This window comes from Rhagoletis zephyria, unplaced genomic scaffold, assembly GCF_001687245.7.
Source record: "Rhagoletis zephyria isolate East Lansing unplaced genomic scaffold, Rhagoletis_zephyria_1.1 Rzeph_scaffold_10033, whole genome shotgun sequence".
Taxonomy (NCBI): domain Eukaryota; kingdom Metazoa; phylum Arthropoda; class Insecta; order Diptera; family Tephritidae; genus Rhagoletis; species Rhagoletis zephyria.
The window spans coordinates 5,839-22,313 of record NW_016167111.1 but is presented as its reverse complement, the minus strand read 5'-3'; the positions used below and the strand labels follow the sequence as shown (position 1 = coordinate 22,313).

Below are 16,475 nucleotides of genomic sequence, written 5' to 3'. Positions count from 1 at the left end.
TAGCAAAATTAAATATTTTTGCATGCGCGAGCTGTTAGCTATTTTCGGTCGAGTTTTGAGTGAAATTATTTTGAATAGATTCAGTTTATTTATTTACGTACAATATCTGTTAAAATTCAATTTTTAAAGCAACATATTCACTATTTTCAATGAATATTTGTTTCGGTGTATAGCTGATCTCGACCCTGGACATCCGCGAACTTCAAGGTTAAGGTTACACGATGGGTATATCATATGGGAAACTACGGGAAATTGGCCTAAGTGTGTCTCTCTGCCGGACTGTGCGGAATGACAACCACCGTAACCAAATCTGATCTAATGTCTAAAGCTTCTGCGTCAGAAAAGCTACAATAATTCGACATTTTAAAGGAATTACTTCGCGCGAATCACTAAACCCTTGCCAATTTCGATCTGCTTGTTAAATCATGCACTGAATAAACATATTGTCCCGTGTTTTGAACATATCCGTGACCGACAGTCCCGTTGCAGTCGTCGTCGCCCTAAACTTGTGCCATATGGGAATGGATCCGAAGGCGCTTTGCTTCAGACGGAGAGTCAAGCTTAGTTCTAGACCCTTTGGAATTCTCATTTATTATTCTTGAAAAGACTAATTTAGGTTTTTGGAAGTTTAATGCTGAGCCCTTCTTTGCTTGTTCAGAGGTATCGTGTTGTGCTTGGCTCAGCTTGAGCTGAATGTGTACAGTATCTCACCGTGTACTATGGTGTAGATACCATCTACGTAAGCAGTTGGTTAAGCAGGTCGTCCTTACATTGTCCTTAGTGTTGAGTTTTAAATCGGCTTACCTGTAAAGAAATATAAAAGAATATAAAGGTAAGTTCCAATATTGTTTCAAAGATATTAAAAAACATACATATCTGTGTTCGTATGGAAAAGTAGCTTATGTCGAAAGGCCGGTTTTAGTATAATGCGGCATCCCCTTTATTTTTTAAACGACAAGGAATTTTTTGATGAGACTTTAAAAGAATATTGACTTGCTAGTACCGGAACTATTTCTTGCACGTTTATTAGCTAAAAGTTGTTTAACGGCTTAGCGCCCGTAAATCATTCGCAATCGTATGCTGCGAATGCCGATTTATACTAAAGCCAGCCTTTCGACATAAGCTACTTTTCCATACGAACACAGATATATTTTGTATGCAAAGAGGTAAAGATGTATAAGGCGATAAAAGGGCAAAACTGTTAGAAACTATTTGTACTATATAAAGTAATACACCCATATTTATGTACGTGTGTGTATGCACATAAGTATCGCTAATTCTTATCAGGTCACACTTTGTTGGGAATGTAAGCTCGCTTTGCGCGTGCCGGAAGTAGATCGCGTTGTCGTTAGCGTGGGTTAGCGTGGGTTCACACCCGGTAAGAAAAATTGAGCTAAAAAATAATAGAATAAGAATAAAACTTTAAGTTTCGCGGAATTACCATTAAAAATGTTCGTGTTTTTACGTGACGTGATATTATTTGTGCATATATCGAAGTGGGGATTTAGTTAGCTTTTGCAGAGAAAAATTTCAACAAAACCAAAAGCGATTAACGATATCTGAAATAATATCAAAATTCTAATATGGGAGAAAAATGTTTTCTCCAAAAATGTCGTAATTCATAGTTCGAGCAGGCCATCTGGGGCAGCGCCTGCTTGCCTTGCATGGTGTACAGGGGCACCCCGCAGGGAAGTGTTCTCTCACACCCACTAGTGGAGCTGGGGAAACACGGCTGTCGGGTAAGTGCCTATGCAAACGATGTTGCACTCGTAGTTAAAGGTAAATACCTGAACACGCTGTATGAAGTGACCCAACGGCACCTTAACATAGTTACTAACTAGGCTGCCAAAAATGGCTTCGCCGTCAACCGAAGTAAGACAGAAATTGTCTTATTTACAAGAAAATATAAAATTCCCGCCGCTGTCTGACAGAGTCAAGTACTTGGGCTTGCTCCCAGACAGGGAGTTGTCGTGGAGGCCAAACATCGAGGAAAGGGCAAGGAAGGCCACAGTGGCCTTATATTGCAGGGAGCTATTGTTGTCTATTGGCTGTACGAGACCGTAGTCAAGCCAATTATGATTTATGGCGCTCTAGTCTGGTGAAACTCACTGGAAAAAGCTATACTAGCTAGGCTGCTGGAGCGTTACAATGGGCTACATTAATTGGTATTAGTGGGGCACTGCGGACCGCCGCTACATTAGCACTGAAGGTAATGCTGAACGTAGTACCTGTCGACGTTGCAGGCAGAATTGTCGCGGTGCGTACGGCTATTAGACTCAGGCAAAGCGATTGGTTAACCAACTTAGGGACTAAACACTCTGGAGTTCTAGGGGGCTACGATCTCATCCCTAATCGTACGGATTACTGCGCCACCGATATACCTCCTAGGAGCTTCTTCTCTGTCCGCATTCCCTTAAGGGAGGAGTGCGCCGGGTGGGATTTCTGGAGGATGGGTGCGGTGAAATTCTTTACGGATGAATCGAAACTAGACGGCAGGGTTGGTAGTGGGGTCTTCTGTCGAGAGCTGAGCATCAGTACTAAGATCAGGCTCCCGAACTCCTGCAGGGTATTTCAGGCGGAAGCAGCTGCTATCAAGGAGGCGGTGGATTCACTGCTAAGGGGCAATATAACAGCCAGGGAAGAGAGCTTATATTCTGATAAGCAAGCGGCTACCATTACCTTCAGTTCGTAGGAGGTGCACTCTAACTTGGTTTAGGGGAATGTCTGATCTCTCTTTCGGTCACGTCGGAATAATTCTGCATTAGGCTTATTTGGGTTCCAGGTAACAACGACATTGAGGGGAACTGTTTGGCTAACGAACTGGCCTGGGAAAGTACTCGTGAAACGTTAACATCAGATAAAGAGCGGCTGGGGGTGCCATTGATCGCTTGTCGTACACTCTTGGATAGATGGGCCTCATGTCAGCTCAACGAGCGCTGAGCGAAAACCCCGACATGCGAGATCGTAAGGTCCTTTTGGCCGAGGGTAAAACTAGGGGGGGGCTGTCGAGGGCACTCCTCACACTCTCCTATCGATATTTACGCAGTAAGGCTACCGGACCCCTTATGTCGCAGTTGCCTGGAATATATAGAACGAGGTGAAATCACATCAAAACTACCTTCTTTGGTGCCCAGCGTTTGTGAGGCTTTTGGATCTCACTTTCTAAATAGCCCCGAGGAGCTCTGGGACATTGAGATTAGCCCAACTCGTAAATACATAATCGGCTCGGAGCCGATTCAGAATTGTGGTATCACAAAGGACAATCTCACATTGTCTAAGTGAGCTCCGGGGCTGCCACCTTACCTTACCTAACCTAACCTAGTTCCAGCACATGCATCTATACATATGTCACAAGAATATTTCATTTTGAGTACTTCTATTGCTACTGTAGATATGTAGTTCGCCATAATTTTAATGATTTTTTCTGAGTTTGCTGCTGGTCCGGTTAGGAATAAGACCCTAGATGGAGAGCCAACAAAAGTATTACTTTTCTGTACGTATTGTTCAGAAAAAAATCTTTCTTAAGCTGAATAAATGGTGTTCAATATGATAAGGAGATGCAACTTTTTTGTAATTTTAACAGTGGGTATGAAAAGCGATAGAAATTTATGATACGCCTGCAGAGTAAACCCAAAGTTTATGATCACCATTGAAAATAGTTTTAACATACACATGTACCCAACAATTTTTATTGAGCTTGAGGCCGTTTTTAATGAAAAACTTATTGTGGAAAAGCAACAATAATTTGAAAAATGGTAGAAGTGACAGCTATTATTGTTTGATCGTCGGTTCGAGTCCTACTGAAAGAAGGCTGATGAGGAAATGTTGTGATTTCCGAAATAGTTATCACTTCNGTTGCTTTTTCACAATAAGTTTTTCATTAAAAACGGCCTCAAGCTCAATAAAAATTGTTGAATATAATTGTTATAAGGCCATAAAATAACAAAAACAACTACATATGTGCTGGATGGGCTTACAGTTCAAAAGGCGGTTGAAACATATTTTTACAAAAAGTAAGAAAATAGCATAGTTTTGCCAGATAGCAAGGTAGCTGGATTGCTGAATTCCGCTGAGTACGCAAATCAACGGGAAAGATAATGGATATTATGAATTCAAATTTAATTAAATGAAAAACATCAACCAATATTTGCGCTTACATATGTAAGTACGTTTATATGTATGTAGATACATTTGTGGAAGCTTGACTGATAAATCGCTAATGAAAAGTACGACTCTGATATTTGCATACAATGGTAAAAAATACCGCTACATAAAATACATACGTGTCTACATACATATGTACATACAAAACTATGTTAATTTATTTTGCAATCTAATTGCTATTGGCACTTTGCTGGCGCTTGTTGAAAATTTATGAGGCGCTAAAAAGATATTACCCACTTGCCTGAGGTGCAGACAGCGAGACAGACTGTCCGACAGATGGACAGGTAATCCGTATGTACGGGTATGCATGAAAAAGCAATAGATTAAGTGGCTTATATGGATAGACAGTGGAATTAATAGCTGTCACTCGATTGTGAGTGAGTGAGGTTGGGATTGATTGAATATTTTACAGCAATGAGGTAGAGCCTTGGCGAGCATTCAAAAGCGCTATTGTGTCTTCCTAAATGCACTGGAGAAATTTTATTTTATCCTCCCTTTCCTATTTGGCACTAGAAAAATTTTCTTTTCTAGATGAATTTGAAAAATTTGACATAAGTAATTCAGCACAATTTTGTTAAAAAATTCTTACTGGTTTTACATAGAAATATTTATTAAAAATAAAAAAATTATTCATTCATTGTATGTATGTATATGTAACAAAATTGTGCTGAATTGCTTATGTCAAATTTTTGAAATGCATCTATAAATGGAAATGTTTTCTATTATTCTTTTTATGTACATTTGATAGCTGAATTGAAGTGGTACTGCTAATAACCAAATTTTTAAGCTACTAGTCGTTTTCTATTTTATTTATTTTTTAAGTAAGCTAAATGAAATTATTCTAGTTGAATTTGTGCTGAGTTCTTAATAGCTTAAGTTGGTAACAGTATCAAAAATAAAAATTTAAGCAAAAAAAAAACTATTTTGCTGAATGCGTGCTGAATCGCCAAATCCTCTTTTGCCCGTTTAACATTATTAGAGGTGTACTTTTTTTTAGCAAATTTACTATAATTGTGCTGAATGTCTTTATACGCTGTGCAAGGTCAATAATGAATAATGCTGAATAACATAATGAACTTGACTGATTCTCAAAGGATACCAAAATGCGAGAAAAAGTTGTGTATAGAAGAATATATTGTAAATAAATACATACTGAAAAAGTAGAAAATTGCGATAAATTACCCTAATTTGTTTTAAATTGCCATAAGAAGTATGTTCAAGAAACAGTTTGTAGCGCTGAATTTAGATTAAAGCTGCGGAATTAAATTTAAAGGAGCCGAAATTTTCTAAATTTTATATAAAAAAGATTTAAGCGACATAATTTACGGTGCTGAATTAAATTATACGCCGCTAAATTTCATTTTATTAAGCTGAATAGTGCTGGAATACGGTTAATCAAGTTTATAAAGATAACTAAGCACATGTTTTAAAATAATACAATAAAAAAGTGCTCACTTAAGTACATTTTTGATCAAGTGGAATACATACACACTTATATGTACCTACTAAAAAGATATTGAATGAATAAAATACTTTAAAAATCTGAAAAATGGCCGCATGAGTAAAATGTCGCGGAAAATATTGCTTTAAGACAATAGAAAACAAACAACCTTCAATGCTGAATTTAGTTTTCGACTGTCAAATTAAAATTTGTGGAGCTCAATTTTTTATAATTGTTTTAAAAGAGATAAAGAGCGAATAATTCTTAGCGCTGAATAGAGTTTAAGGCTTCATACCATAACTTTGGTGATGAAATTTAGCGCTGAATTTAGTCGAAGGCGGCTGAATTTACATAATTGGAGCTGAGTTATGCTTAGTCTCATCCAATTAAATTTGACGTGGATAGACGTTAATATTCTGATAATTAAATTTTTTTTTGCGCAAAAAAATTTATATACATAAAAAAAATTCGGTTCTAATTTTTATACGAATTTAAGAAACAAATATTTTAAAATCCTTAATTTAATTGGGAAACCGAGCTGAATTAGGTTAACATGTTCAAAGTTGTTGTAAAAGCATGTATAGTAACAAATTTTCAACGCCGAATTTAGTTGAGGGCAGCTGAATTGATTAAGTGGAGCTGAATAGCGCTTATTCGCGCTGAATTTTATGGAGAAGCATGCATGTGTTAAAAAGCACGGATAAGTTTTAATACAAGAAATAATATTTTTCTCTACTGTTTCGTAGCATAATTTCTCACCGTGTACTTTTCATAACGCTTTAACTGACAAGCACAGTGCTGCATTGGAGCGTCAAAGCGCCATTAAATCAACACACTCGCGCAATGCATAGTCGCTGATTTATGGCAGAAACTAAATTTATGGCCATTTAAAAATAATCACAATAAATTGTGTTTTATTTTTAAATTTTTTATTTTTTTGCATTTTCTACGCTCCCAGCGCAACAAGCTCGTCGTAATATGTATGTTTTATTTGTATGCTCGCATGTGTGTGTGCATATGTATGTGCGAATGAGTTAAGCACGCGCCTTAGACGCAGACGCAGCCCGCTGGCTTATCGCTATTTTAGATCAAGCAAAGCGCTAGTAAATTCACAATCGCCAGTTAGATCAAAGTCATCTGAATTGTTGTTCACATTGTTGTTATTACTGGTTAATAGTTTGTGTCGTATAATATTGTAAGTACATATAGAATTTTCCATGTCATGTTGCCGTTTGCCTTGTTGCGCTGTCAGTCAGCATTTTGGAGATTTCAACTTTAGTCGAATATCAGTTGCCAACAATCTGTCTTAGCCGCCTTAGTGTCCTATAAATGCCAACAATGCGTCTAATAAGCGTCGGCTATATAAATAAGTGCATATGTGTCTATATGTATATGTATGTATGTATGTAAGTAAGCATGTACATATGGGAAACAAACTAGCTCAAATGTAGCAGTTTGACATTATCTAGCGCTGACAGTAAAGTTGCGCATGCGCGCACAACAGCTCCACATTTTGTACTTACCGCGGCGCTGGCAGTGGTGGCAGCTGTTATGGCAAAGGATTTATGGCTGCGATTAAGCGCATTAAGATAATTACATACATACATACAGACGTACTTATGTGTGGGTACTGTCTATGAAGCGAGCCTATCAAAATGGACAAGCGTATGAACATGAGCATTGAGGTTTGAATGCGCTTAGATATGTAGGTACAGGCCATTGGCTTGCAAATAGAATTACAATGCATATATGTGTGCAGGTAGATATGTATACTAGAGCCGTCTAACCTTTGGGCCATTTAAGCTAGCTTGATTTATTTATGAAATTCTCCTTTTTTTTGGCTTGAAATTTGTGCGGAAAATCCTATCTGATTCAAAGCTTTCATGCGCTATTGCTTTTGATTTGTTGATAACCACCCGCGGTGTATTAGCGGAAAATGCCGCGTTTGCACTAAATTTTTCCGGCACATACGTTTGCAGGAAAAAAACTCAGATTATCTCCAGCTAATCGCAGCATTACAAGCCATATGGCCAGCGCCAACTAAGCATTCGGTCAAACTAAGCACAGCTAAAACCTAGCCTGGGTCTTAGCCAATTTTTACGCTGACAAATTGCTTTTACTGCTGCAACGGCTTACATTTTTGTAGAACAAAATTTCAAACCAATCACTTAAACCGAATTTTTTTTTTGATAATTTTTTATTCGCCCGCTAGCTGTGATTTATGCGCCAATTTCCGTGCCACACAGTATTCACAAACTACTTTGCCTTTTTACATACATACATAATTTTCCGCACTACTTCTATTGCCTTCGTACATTTTACCTCGCTTTCCGTCGAGGCCACCTTTACTTCTTGATAGTAACGGTATTGTCTTGCTCTTTCACTAGTTTGCTTGTTTGTATTGAAATGTTCACGCGTAAATCAATTTCGTTTCATGTTGCAATTCGCTTTGGCTCATTGGCTGCTCATCGATTTGCTTGCAACGCCAATCACCGAAGCAGCAGCAACAACGGAAATGTTGCGGCAATTAATCAAATTCGCAAATGCGCTTAACTAAGGTATAGCACACAGTGCGTTCCGAAAGTATGCACATACTATATTAGGGTGGTCCTTGCAGACCAAGTGCATCAGTATAAATCTCATTGAACAGTAGACTGGGTAAAATGAACAATAAGCAAATGGTGTTTCAGGCAAATGCAAAAAAAATCCAGTTGAATTTAAGTAAGAAGCTGCTGAATTAATTTCCTAGGAGCTGAATTGTGCTGAATATATTGTATTATGATAAATGGAAATGGAAAAATTCGAAAAATTGTGGTTGAATTATTTATTAAAGTTGAGCTAGCTGAATTTGAGCTGAATAACATGAATGAATTTCACACAGCTAAAAAATAAGTGAACATCAATAAATTTTTCGCGCTGAATAAAAAAAAATTGCTGAATTTATTTTTTTGAAGTTAAAATGCACTTAAAAATAGGTAATAGAATAGCTGAAATTAAATATTAAAAAGCAACCACAGAAATGTAGCATGTGTAATTGAAAATAAATATTTAGCTAAGCTGATTTGGAGCTGAATTGTATATGATTAAAATTTTCGTGCTGAATTAAAAATATAGCAGAATTTAATTACTTTTTAAACTGAGCTGCGCTGAAAAACACTTAAAATATATATCTGAAAGAAATTTTATGAAGCTGAATTTTTAACTGGTTAACCGAACTTGTTGCGTTGTGCGAAATTGACCTAAATATAAAAAAAACGGAAAAATGCGAAAAATTATGCTGAAATGAATTTTTTGAAGCTGAATTGCGCTAAAAAACTTAGAAAACAATTTTTTTGAATGTAAAATGGAGAAATATTAATGACTTTTTACTGCTATTAAGTGTTTACTAAAGCTGAATAACAATAATAAATTTTAAGTGAGCGCGAAATAAATAAATGTTAAGAAATTTCTTGCGCTGAATTCATTTTCTTGCAGCTGAATTATGCTCAATATTGGGTCATATGAAAATTCTCAGGGAATTTTGTCACTATGCGGCGCTGATGTTCATACATCTGGCAACACTAATACAAATGCGTAAAACTGACGTGCGTTTGAAGGGCGACCTTTCATGCTATATTCTTAGGGAAGACAAAGAGTCATATTGATTTGAAAGTGTGTGAAATATCTGCAGAGATACGCTATGTTTTACTATAAACAAATTTGAAAACGCTGCAAATACATGCCGCATCCAGGAGTGGTTTGCTCTACTCCGGTCCAGAAATTTTGATGTTGAATAGATATGTAAATCGCTATGGTCTGTCTTTCACTGTAAAAGTCGATGAAATAATGCAAATGGTGGAGCAAGATCGGCATGCAAGCTGTCAGTAGATAGTTGAGGCATTAAGCATCAACAATATGACAAGTTGGAATCATCTAATAAGAGCAGGCCTATAAGAAGCTCGACGTTTGGGTGCCACATGAATTAACGCAAAAAAAGTAAGTTTGATTGACCGAATGAAACGCAACGAAAATTAATCATTTTTGAAGCGAGTCATTACGGGCCATGAAAACTGGATTGAATACGTGAGTAAGCTAAGCAAGCAATCATGGTCGAAGACCGATGATCCTACCCAAACGACTTCAAAGCCTGTATTGTGAAGTAATGGACTGCTACAGCATAGTGACACAATCAACTCGGTCTCTTAATTTGCACTACTCAAGAAAGAGCGTTAAGAATTGCACAACAGAAGGGGAGTTGTGTTCCATCATTTGTAGAAGTAGTAATCCTTTTTGACGTCTTGAGCGATTTTTTCTGCCATACAAAGATCTACCGCCCGAAAGTTCATTATTAAAATATGTTCTTTCAAATTGAAATACGCTAAAGGGATTTTAGAAAATTAGAGAATCTTATTTGAGGCTTTGTTTAGATGTATATAGTCGAAGGTCTTTAAAAGTACAATGAGTTAAATGCGTCGAAAATTCCACTAACGGTCTGCCGATTTCTTTGCCTAATAACACCCGCCCTCATGTACAACTCCTTACATTCCTACAACTTACTCGTGAATACAAGTTATGTCTAACGCATTTCTAAAGCTTCGTTCACAAAATTGTTCAAGTATTAACCATCTTTCATACTACATACATACAAATCTTATTCTGCCCTACTTAGTATCGTATGCAATTTTCTCGTCATTATCTTCTAACAAACATTCAAGCGCATCTTATTTATACATTAATGCTGGAATGGTTTTGGTATTTGTTTTAGTATTCCTGCCATAAATTATACATAGTTGCAGCAAATTATGAATTACTGTTTTATGGTTCGAGGGTAGCATTTATGTATGGACGGACATACATAGCGTATTCTTAACATACCTGCTATTTTTAAGATTAAAAAATGGTTATAAAGTAAGTTACTGCCGACAACACAGCTAATGCCCGTAAATACCCATTGGGGAAGTACGATAATAAATTTTAACGCTGTACTTAACAAAACTTGATAAAGATATAAACAGCAGTTGAATGCAAAGGTGGCCGCATGAAGGAATTGCATTTTACATTCATAACAACAACAAAAAAAAATCTGTAAGCTACTAAATAAAAGCTATCAGGAAGTAATGGGAAATAAGCAAAAATAAAAAAAGGTGCCAACTGTATGTAATGCTGCAGTAAATTGAGAAGAAGTTCTTTATGAGAAGTCTCTTGTTCGAAAAGATTATATTCGGATTCGTATGCATATGTAAAAGTATATGCATATTTATATTTTGGTCAGTGTTGATAGACATATTAGAAAACATTTGTCTATATCTATCTCGAGGTTTAGGGGTTGAATTTGCATTGTTGGATATGGTCGTGCTTAGTTGGGGCTCTTATAACATCACGAACTAGGAAGAGAGCTCCATGCAGGCATTTGAAGTAGATTCTAGCTCAACTATACCGGTGTCCTACGCGGAGATCGCCGCAAAGACAAATTTTTGCCTATTTCACAGCCTATCCACCTTCCAGCAGAGCTATCCGGTGGCTTTTTGCTCCTAAGCTTGAAGTAAAGTTCGTACCACTGAGGTCTAATGCTTCTATCTAGTCGTCAGGCGAACATACGTCAGGTAGGAGCGCAATGTTGACGTACGCAAGATAGGACAGTCGATAGTCGCCACCCACGAATGTCATGTTCCTTTTCTAACCAAGTCAGTGGGCCTTAATTGTCTTTAGACTTATTGCATTTAACCTCTTGGTTCCAGGGATTCATACACCATGGCTATTTACAGCCTTTGGATATGTTAAGATACCTTTGCCAACCAGGGTTAGACCGTCTTCTAAGCGAGGAACAAAAGAACGCTTCGTTCACAGTGTGCTGGTTTCATAGTAACTTAAGTTTGTGTCGCGTCATTTAAGGAAACCGACTATAGCCTATACCCTTCCAGGTGTCACAAGAAGTACACAAATAAAATTTCATAAGAATCGGTCAAGCCATTTAAGAGGAGCACACACCCCTGATTTTTTTTGTGTATTAAGAATATTTCATTTCAGAAATTACAATGTCACAATTGACCGAGTTCTTAAACGTGTTACACGAAAATATTGTGAGATGAGCTGATGATAGGAACCCACTCGGATATGCTAAGCTTCAAAACTGTATGCAAATTATATGACAATTAAGACAAAATAGGAATTTAAACACATTTACATATGCAAGTATGCACATTACACATACATAAATTCAAATGTGCATATATACATACATACTAGATGTATACAAGATTTGTAAATGTTTCGCAAATGCAACACCAACAGCCAATAAACTATGCTAAATTGTTGGACTTCTCCGCCGACGCAATATAATTGAAAAATTGACTGGCTTGCTAAACATATGCGCATACCTACTTGCATGTGTATGTACATACATACATTGAGACAATAGTCATAAAAAAATTAAATCTAGCAAATTAAAAATGAGTACTAAGAATTATTGCTACATTGTTTATTGCTTTGTAGCAGATTTGGGTCAGATTTTTGCGATAATTTTTTAATAAACAAAAAATTGTAAAAATAAAAAAACTAATAAGCTCAGCAGTATGTATAAAGAAATAAATGTTCAAATATAAACTATGTCAACATGCAACAGAGAAAAAGAATTTATAAAAGACGCAGCAAAATTGGAGAGTAGCAAAAAAGATAAATGAAAAAAAAAATAAATAAAAAAATACTATCAGGCATATCACGACTTTTATCCAAATAAAGCAGCGTCGGCACCGGGCCTGCTTAGTGGGCAAAACTAGAAAAATTCGCGTTAATTTATTCATTAAAAAGAATTAAAATATTATTTCCTTTTTAACCAAACAATATGCCGCCAGGAAAACGCTAAATTTGTAAATTTAATACTAAGAATTTTTATTAAAGCATTAGTAGCGTAGGTTCTTCAGGCTCTTCATTTTGTGAAATACAATTTTTGGTGTGTTTATATTTTCATATATATATATGTAGATATATTAAAAAAATATCAAAATATAAAAAATTGGAAAAAAATTAAACAAATAGTGGCTCTATGGTATTAAAAAAAATTAAATATTCCATTTTATAGCTAAAAAGGAAACTTTTAATGTAATAACATGCTTTGTTGTTTGTTTTAAAAGAAAGGCTTTTAGCTTTCGGAAGAAAAAAATAAAAACCTTAAGTTGTTCGCATTTTCTGAAACAATGGGCTTTGTGTAAATGTATTAATATTTTTTTCAGATAATGTTGCATAAACATATTAATTTGGCTTTCTATTATTATTAATACGTCGGGAATACCCGCGCTGCGACCTAAGAAGATCTATTGTGATAAATCCTAATTGTAATGGATGGAGATTGATTGCGGAGCCCAAGGTGTATCAGTCTGCTACTCATAATATGTCACATAGAATATGCTTTGGAAAGAATTATGATCCTTCTCATTTTTGTTGTTGGTGTTTCCGACAGGGTAAGAGTATGATGTATTGTTGAACGAAACCGGTTTGTCTCCAAACCAAATTTGACAAGGGGTGACGGGAAAGCCTCCCCAATACATCAGTTATAAATCTATTTGATTGTCGCATTCTTTTTGACTTCCGCCAGTGGGCATCAGTCTGATATTTTTCCTAGCTCCTAAATATTTCTGCAGTGTATCCTTCAGATGTACCGCAGAAAAGGTTGGGACCATGCAAGCGCGTTTGGGCTCCACACTTTGCGAGGCAGTCATCCCTTTTGTTGCCTACAAACCCTTCGGGTCCTGGAATCCACCACAGCGTTACGCTGTTGTTGGCTACCAGGTTGTTCAAAAGAGTTTTACAGTTGTGCTCAAGCCTTGATGCTATTTTAAAATAGTCTAAGGCCGTTTGTGCTGCCTAACTATCAGCCATAATATTTATTCTGACCCCATTTTCTTCTATAAAGACATTCCCGAACACAGACTTCGATTCGGAAGACCTCCGCCTGACCCAGAGGATCTCTACTTTTGAAGCTACTAGTACTGAGAAGACGTAGGGCACTCCAGCAGGCCTCTTTTTCAATCAGAATATACAGGGAAGGAATGCAAGTAATGACAGCAAAGGCGTTGGATAGAAGCGCATAGCTGCTCCGATGGCCACGCAGACCAGTTGAATTTGACTCTTTAAACAGGTGGCAACCCTCCTATGTGTAGTTTCTGAACAAAGCCTTTTCAAAACCATTTCGGTTGACACACAACATTAATAATTTAATTTAAATATTAATTAATTTGAGTTAAATTTTTTAACAGGTGGCAATCCTTCTCAAAAACTTAGCACATCTATAGCCCAAGCCCTATAATTTAGCACATAATTTTTGAAAATCGAACAAACTGTATGTACCTAAATGCCACAAGATCACAAAGTTTCAACTTCAAACTGCACTTACAATGGAAGTCCGAAAGTTATCAAAAAAAAATTACATCTTTGAACTCTTTCATTTTTAAATACAGCATCCTCAAATTCGCTAAGAAACTAATTTTTGATTTAAATGCGTTCATAATTCTATTTTTGCCCACATTTTGTACGAAAGGGAAACACTGTGCGTTGCTTAACTTTTTATTTATTGCCTATGAAAGTACATGTATTTATGTACTTGTTTTTATTTTTCAGTCATGAAATGTAATTTTTTCATATTCAGCTTTTTTTTGCAATTTACCGGTGCGTTTTTTTATGAATTAAAAATGTAAAGAGCTCTGAAATCGCCAAAAAATAAAAAATATTAATACCGAAAAAGAGCCCAAAAAAAAAAACTAAAAAGAGTTACAAAGCCAATGTTACATGCTGACAGCTTAAGCAAAATAAACACATAAATACTGCATAAAAGGCGAAAAAACGGCCGCAGCATGTCACGCTCCAAAAATTAAGTGATGCGATCGATAAATGCGCGATCAGTGGGCACGATCGGTGCTTCAAGCAAAAAATGAAAACTGGCACAGTAAAAGAGCAACACAACTACCTACATACCTAAATAATATAAAAATATCAAAAACGAAATAAAATCGATAACAATGAATGCAGCAACAATATCGCGCGCGGCGAGTTGCATGAGACATTTAAACCGATCTTCAATTGATCGCCGTTGAAGTGGGTGAGCTAAGTAGGTAGCGGTGATACGTTTAGGCCAAACAAAAGGCTTAAGCATTGCAGACAATAACAAATATCTACAGTTAGACACAAACTTTTATAGAAAATAGCATGAAAGGTGGCGCGCTGCTCAACACGCTTTTGTAGATTAACAGATCGCACTAATATGGCTGCAAATGTATGAATGTATATACATAAATGTGTGTATATATATTTATATAGCAGCAAAGTTAACAAAAAAGCTGTCTGTCTCTCTGCATTACCTGCCCTAAGTAGTATCGATACGGGTAATTGTAGCTAACCGCCGCTTCTCAAAAATTATGCCTGCGGTTATATTGTAGTCATTGAACGTCGTGATTTCGATCGTCAATTTCTTCAACTTTATAGGATGATCAGTTTCATTATACTTTAAGTGGCAGCAAGCAGTAAGTGCCTATTTATAAACTGAAAATGGTGAGTAACTATCACTAAAGCACGTTTAGTGATTGACGATCGTTGATCGTTTGCAAGCAGAAAATCAAAAATATAAAACGATATTTCCGACCAAATTAGATGCCAAGGAAGACATTTGAATGTGTGGAAGTCCACGCTAGCGAGATCAAATATCTTCTGAACTCAATAGGTTTGGCAACAAGTAGGCTACACCCTGCAGGAAATGGGACTAGTTTGTAGCAGTCGACTAGTGCTAACTATTTATTAACTATTTCCTTTGGCCGTAACCAACTACATTTGAAGGGCGATGGCCGCAAAATATGGAGAACTGGTTTCCTCTGCATTAGATTTCAACTAGCTTGCAGCTAACTACTTTTGGACATAAACTATCAATAAAACAAAAAGATTTTTTAAATTTTTATTTATTTACTTATTTTATTTAGCATCACATATTTGCTTATTTGTTTACACGTTCTCTTGTAGGTGGGCTAATATTTGAATTCGATAAGACATAAGTTCAAAATGATAATATAAAATTTCGACCTTTATTTTATTTGTCCTGAATACGAAAAAGAATCTGTGAAGTGCAAAAAAAATTGTATTGAAATTTTTTTTTGTATGAGGATATTTCGATAGAAACTTATAAAGAAACCAAACTCTCGATAACGTTTGCATGACTCCTGCACGACTTTACAACTAACTTAAAGTTAGTTTTGTCATGGCTAATTAAAAGTTAGTTATTTATCGAAATCCCGCAAAAAAGCTAACGAGAAGTTGGTTATTTTAATCAATTGATAATTTTTTTCTGCAGGGCACAAATTTGTCAGCAAAAACTTTTTAAGACACCTATGTAGTCGTGCGGCCGCTTACTTGAGTGGTCAGAGGTGCGTACTGCCACTCCGTAGGACCTGGCTAATTTCTAAATCAAAAAAAGTTTTTTTTTTTGTAACAGTGGTCGCCCATCGGCAGGCAAACTAAAACCTCCGAGTGTATGCTTGTATGTATGTAAATGCTTCTCATAAAACGCACGTGCTGTTCGGAGACGGTGCAGAACTGTGGTCCGTCCATTTGTGTAGCAACATCAAGACGCACACCACAGGTTCGAGGAGAAGTTTTGCCAAATACCCGAAGATATAGAACTTTTTTATGAAGTAACGTTCACGGACAAACTTATAAGGACTAAAATTTATTATGACTTGAGAGCATATAACTAGAGCCCTACCTAACTCGGCAATCAATCGTTGCCACCAAGAGCAAGTAAGGGCAGACTGAGTGAACGCGCCCTTTCAACCGGGAAAAAAAGTGTCTTAACTGAGTGGATTAATAGCAGCATGCGTAGAGGCCGTTGATATGTGTGGGATGCTTTCGCAAG

General features: G+C 36.5%; 1 long non-coding RNA gene across 1 annotated transcript in view; it reads left to right on the top strand.

Annotated features, from left to right (window-relative positions):
* Nucleotides 1-3,780: 3,780 nt before the first annotated feature.
* LOC108376200 (uncharacterized) overlaps nt 3,781-16,475 on the top strand; it is an 18,405-nt gene continuing 5,710 nt past the window's right edge. Inside the window, exons 1-2 of the long non-coding RNA XR_001849241.1 lie at nt 3,781-3,854; nt 13,692-13,695. This is a non-coding gene — a long non-coding RNA (uncharacterized LOC108376200). The remainder of the gene's footprint in view (nt 3,855-13,691; nt 13,696-16,475) is intronic.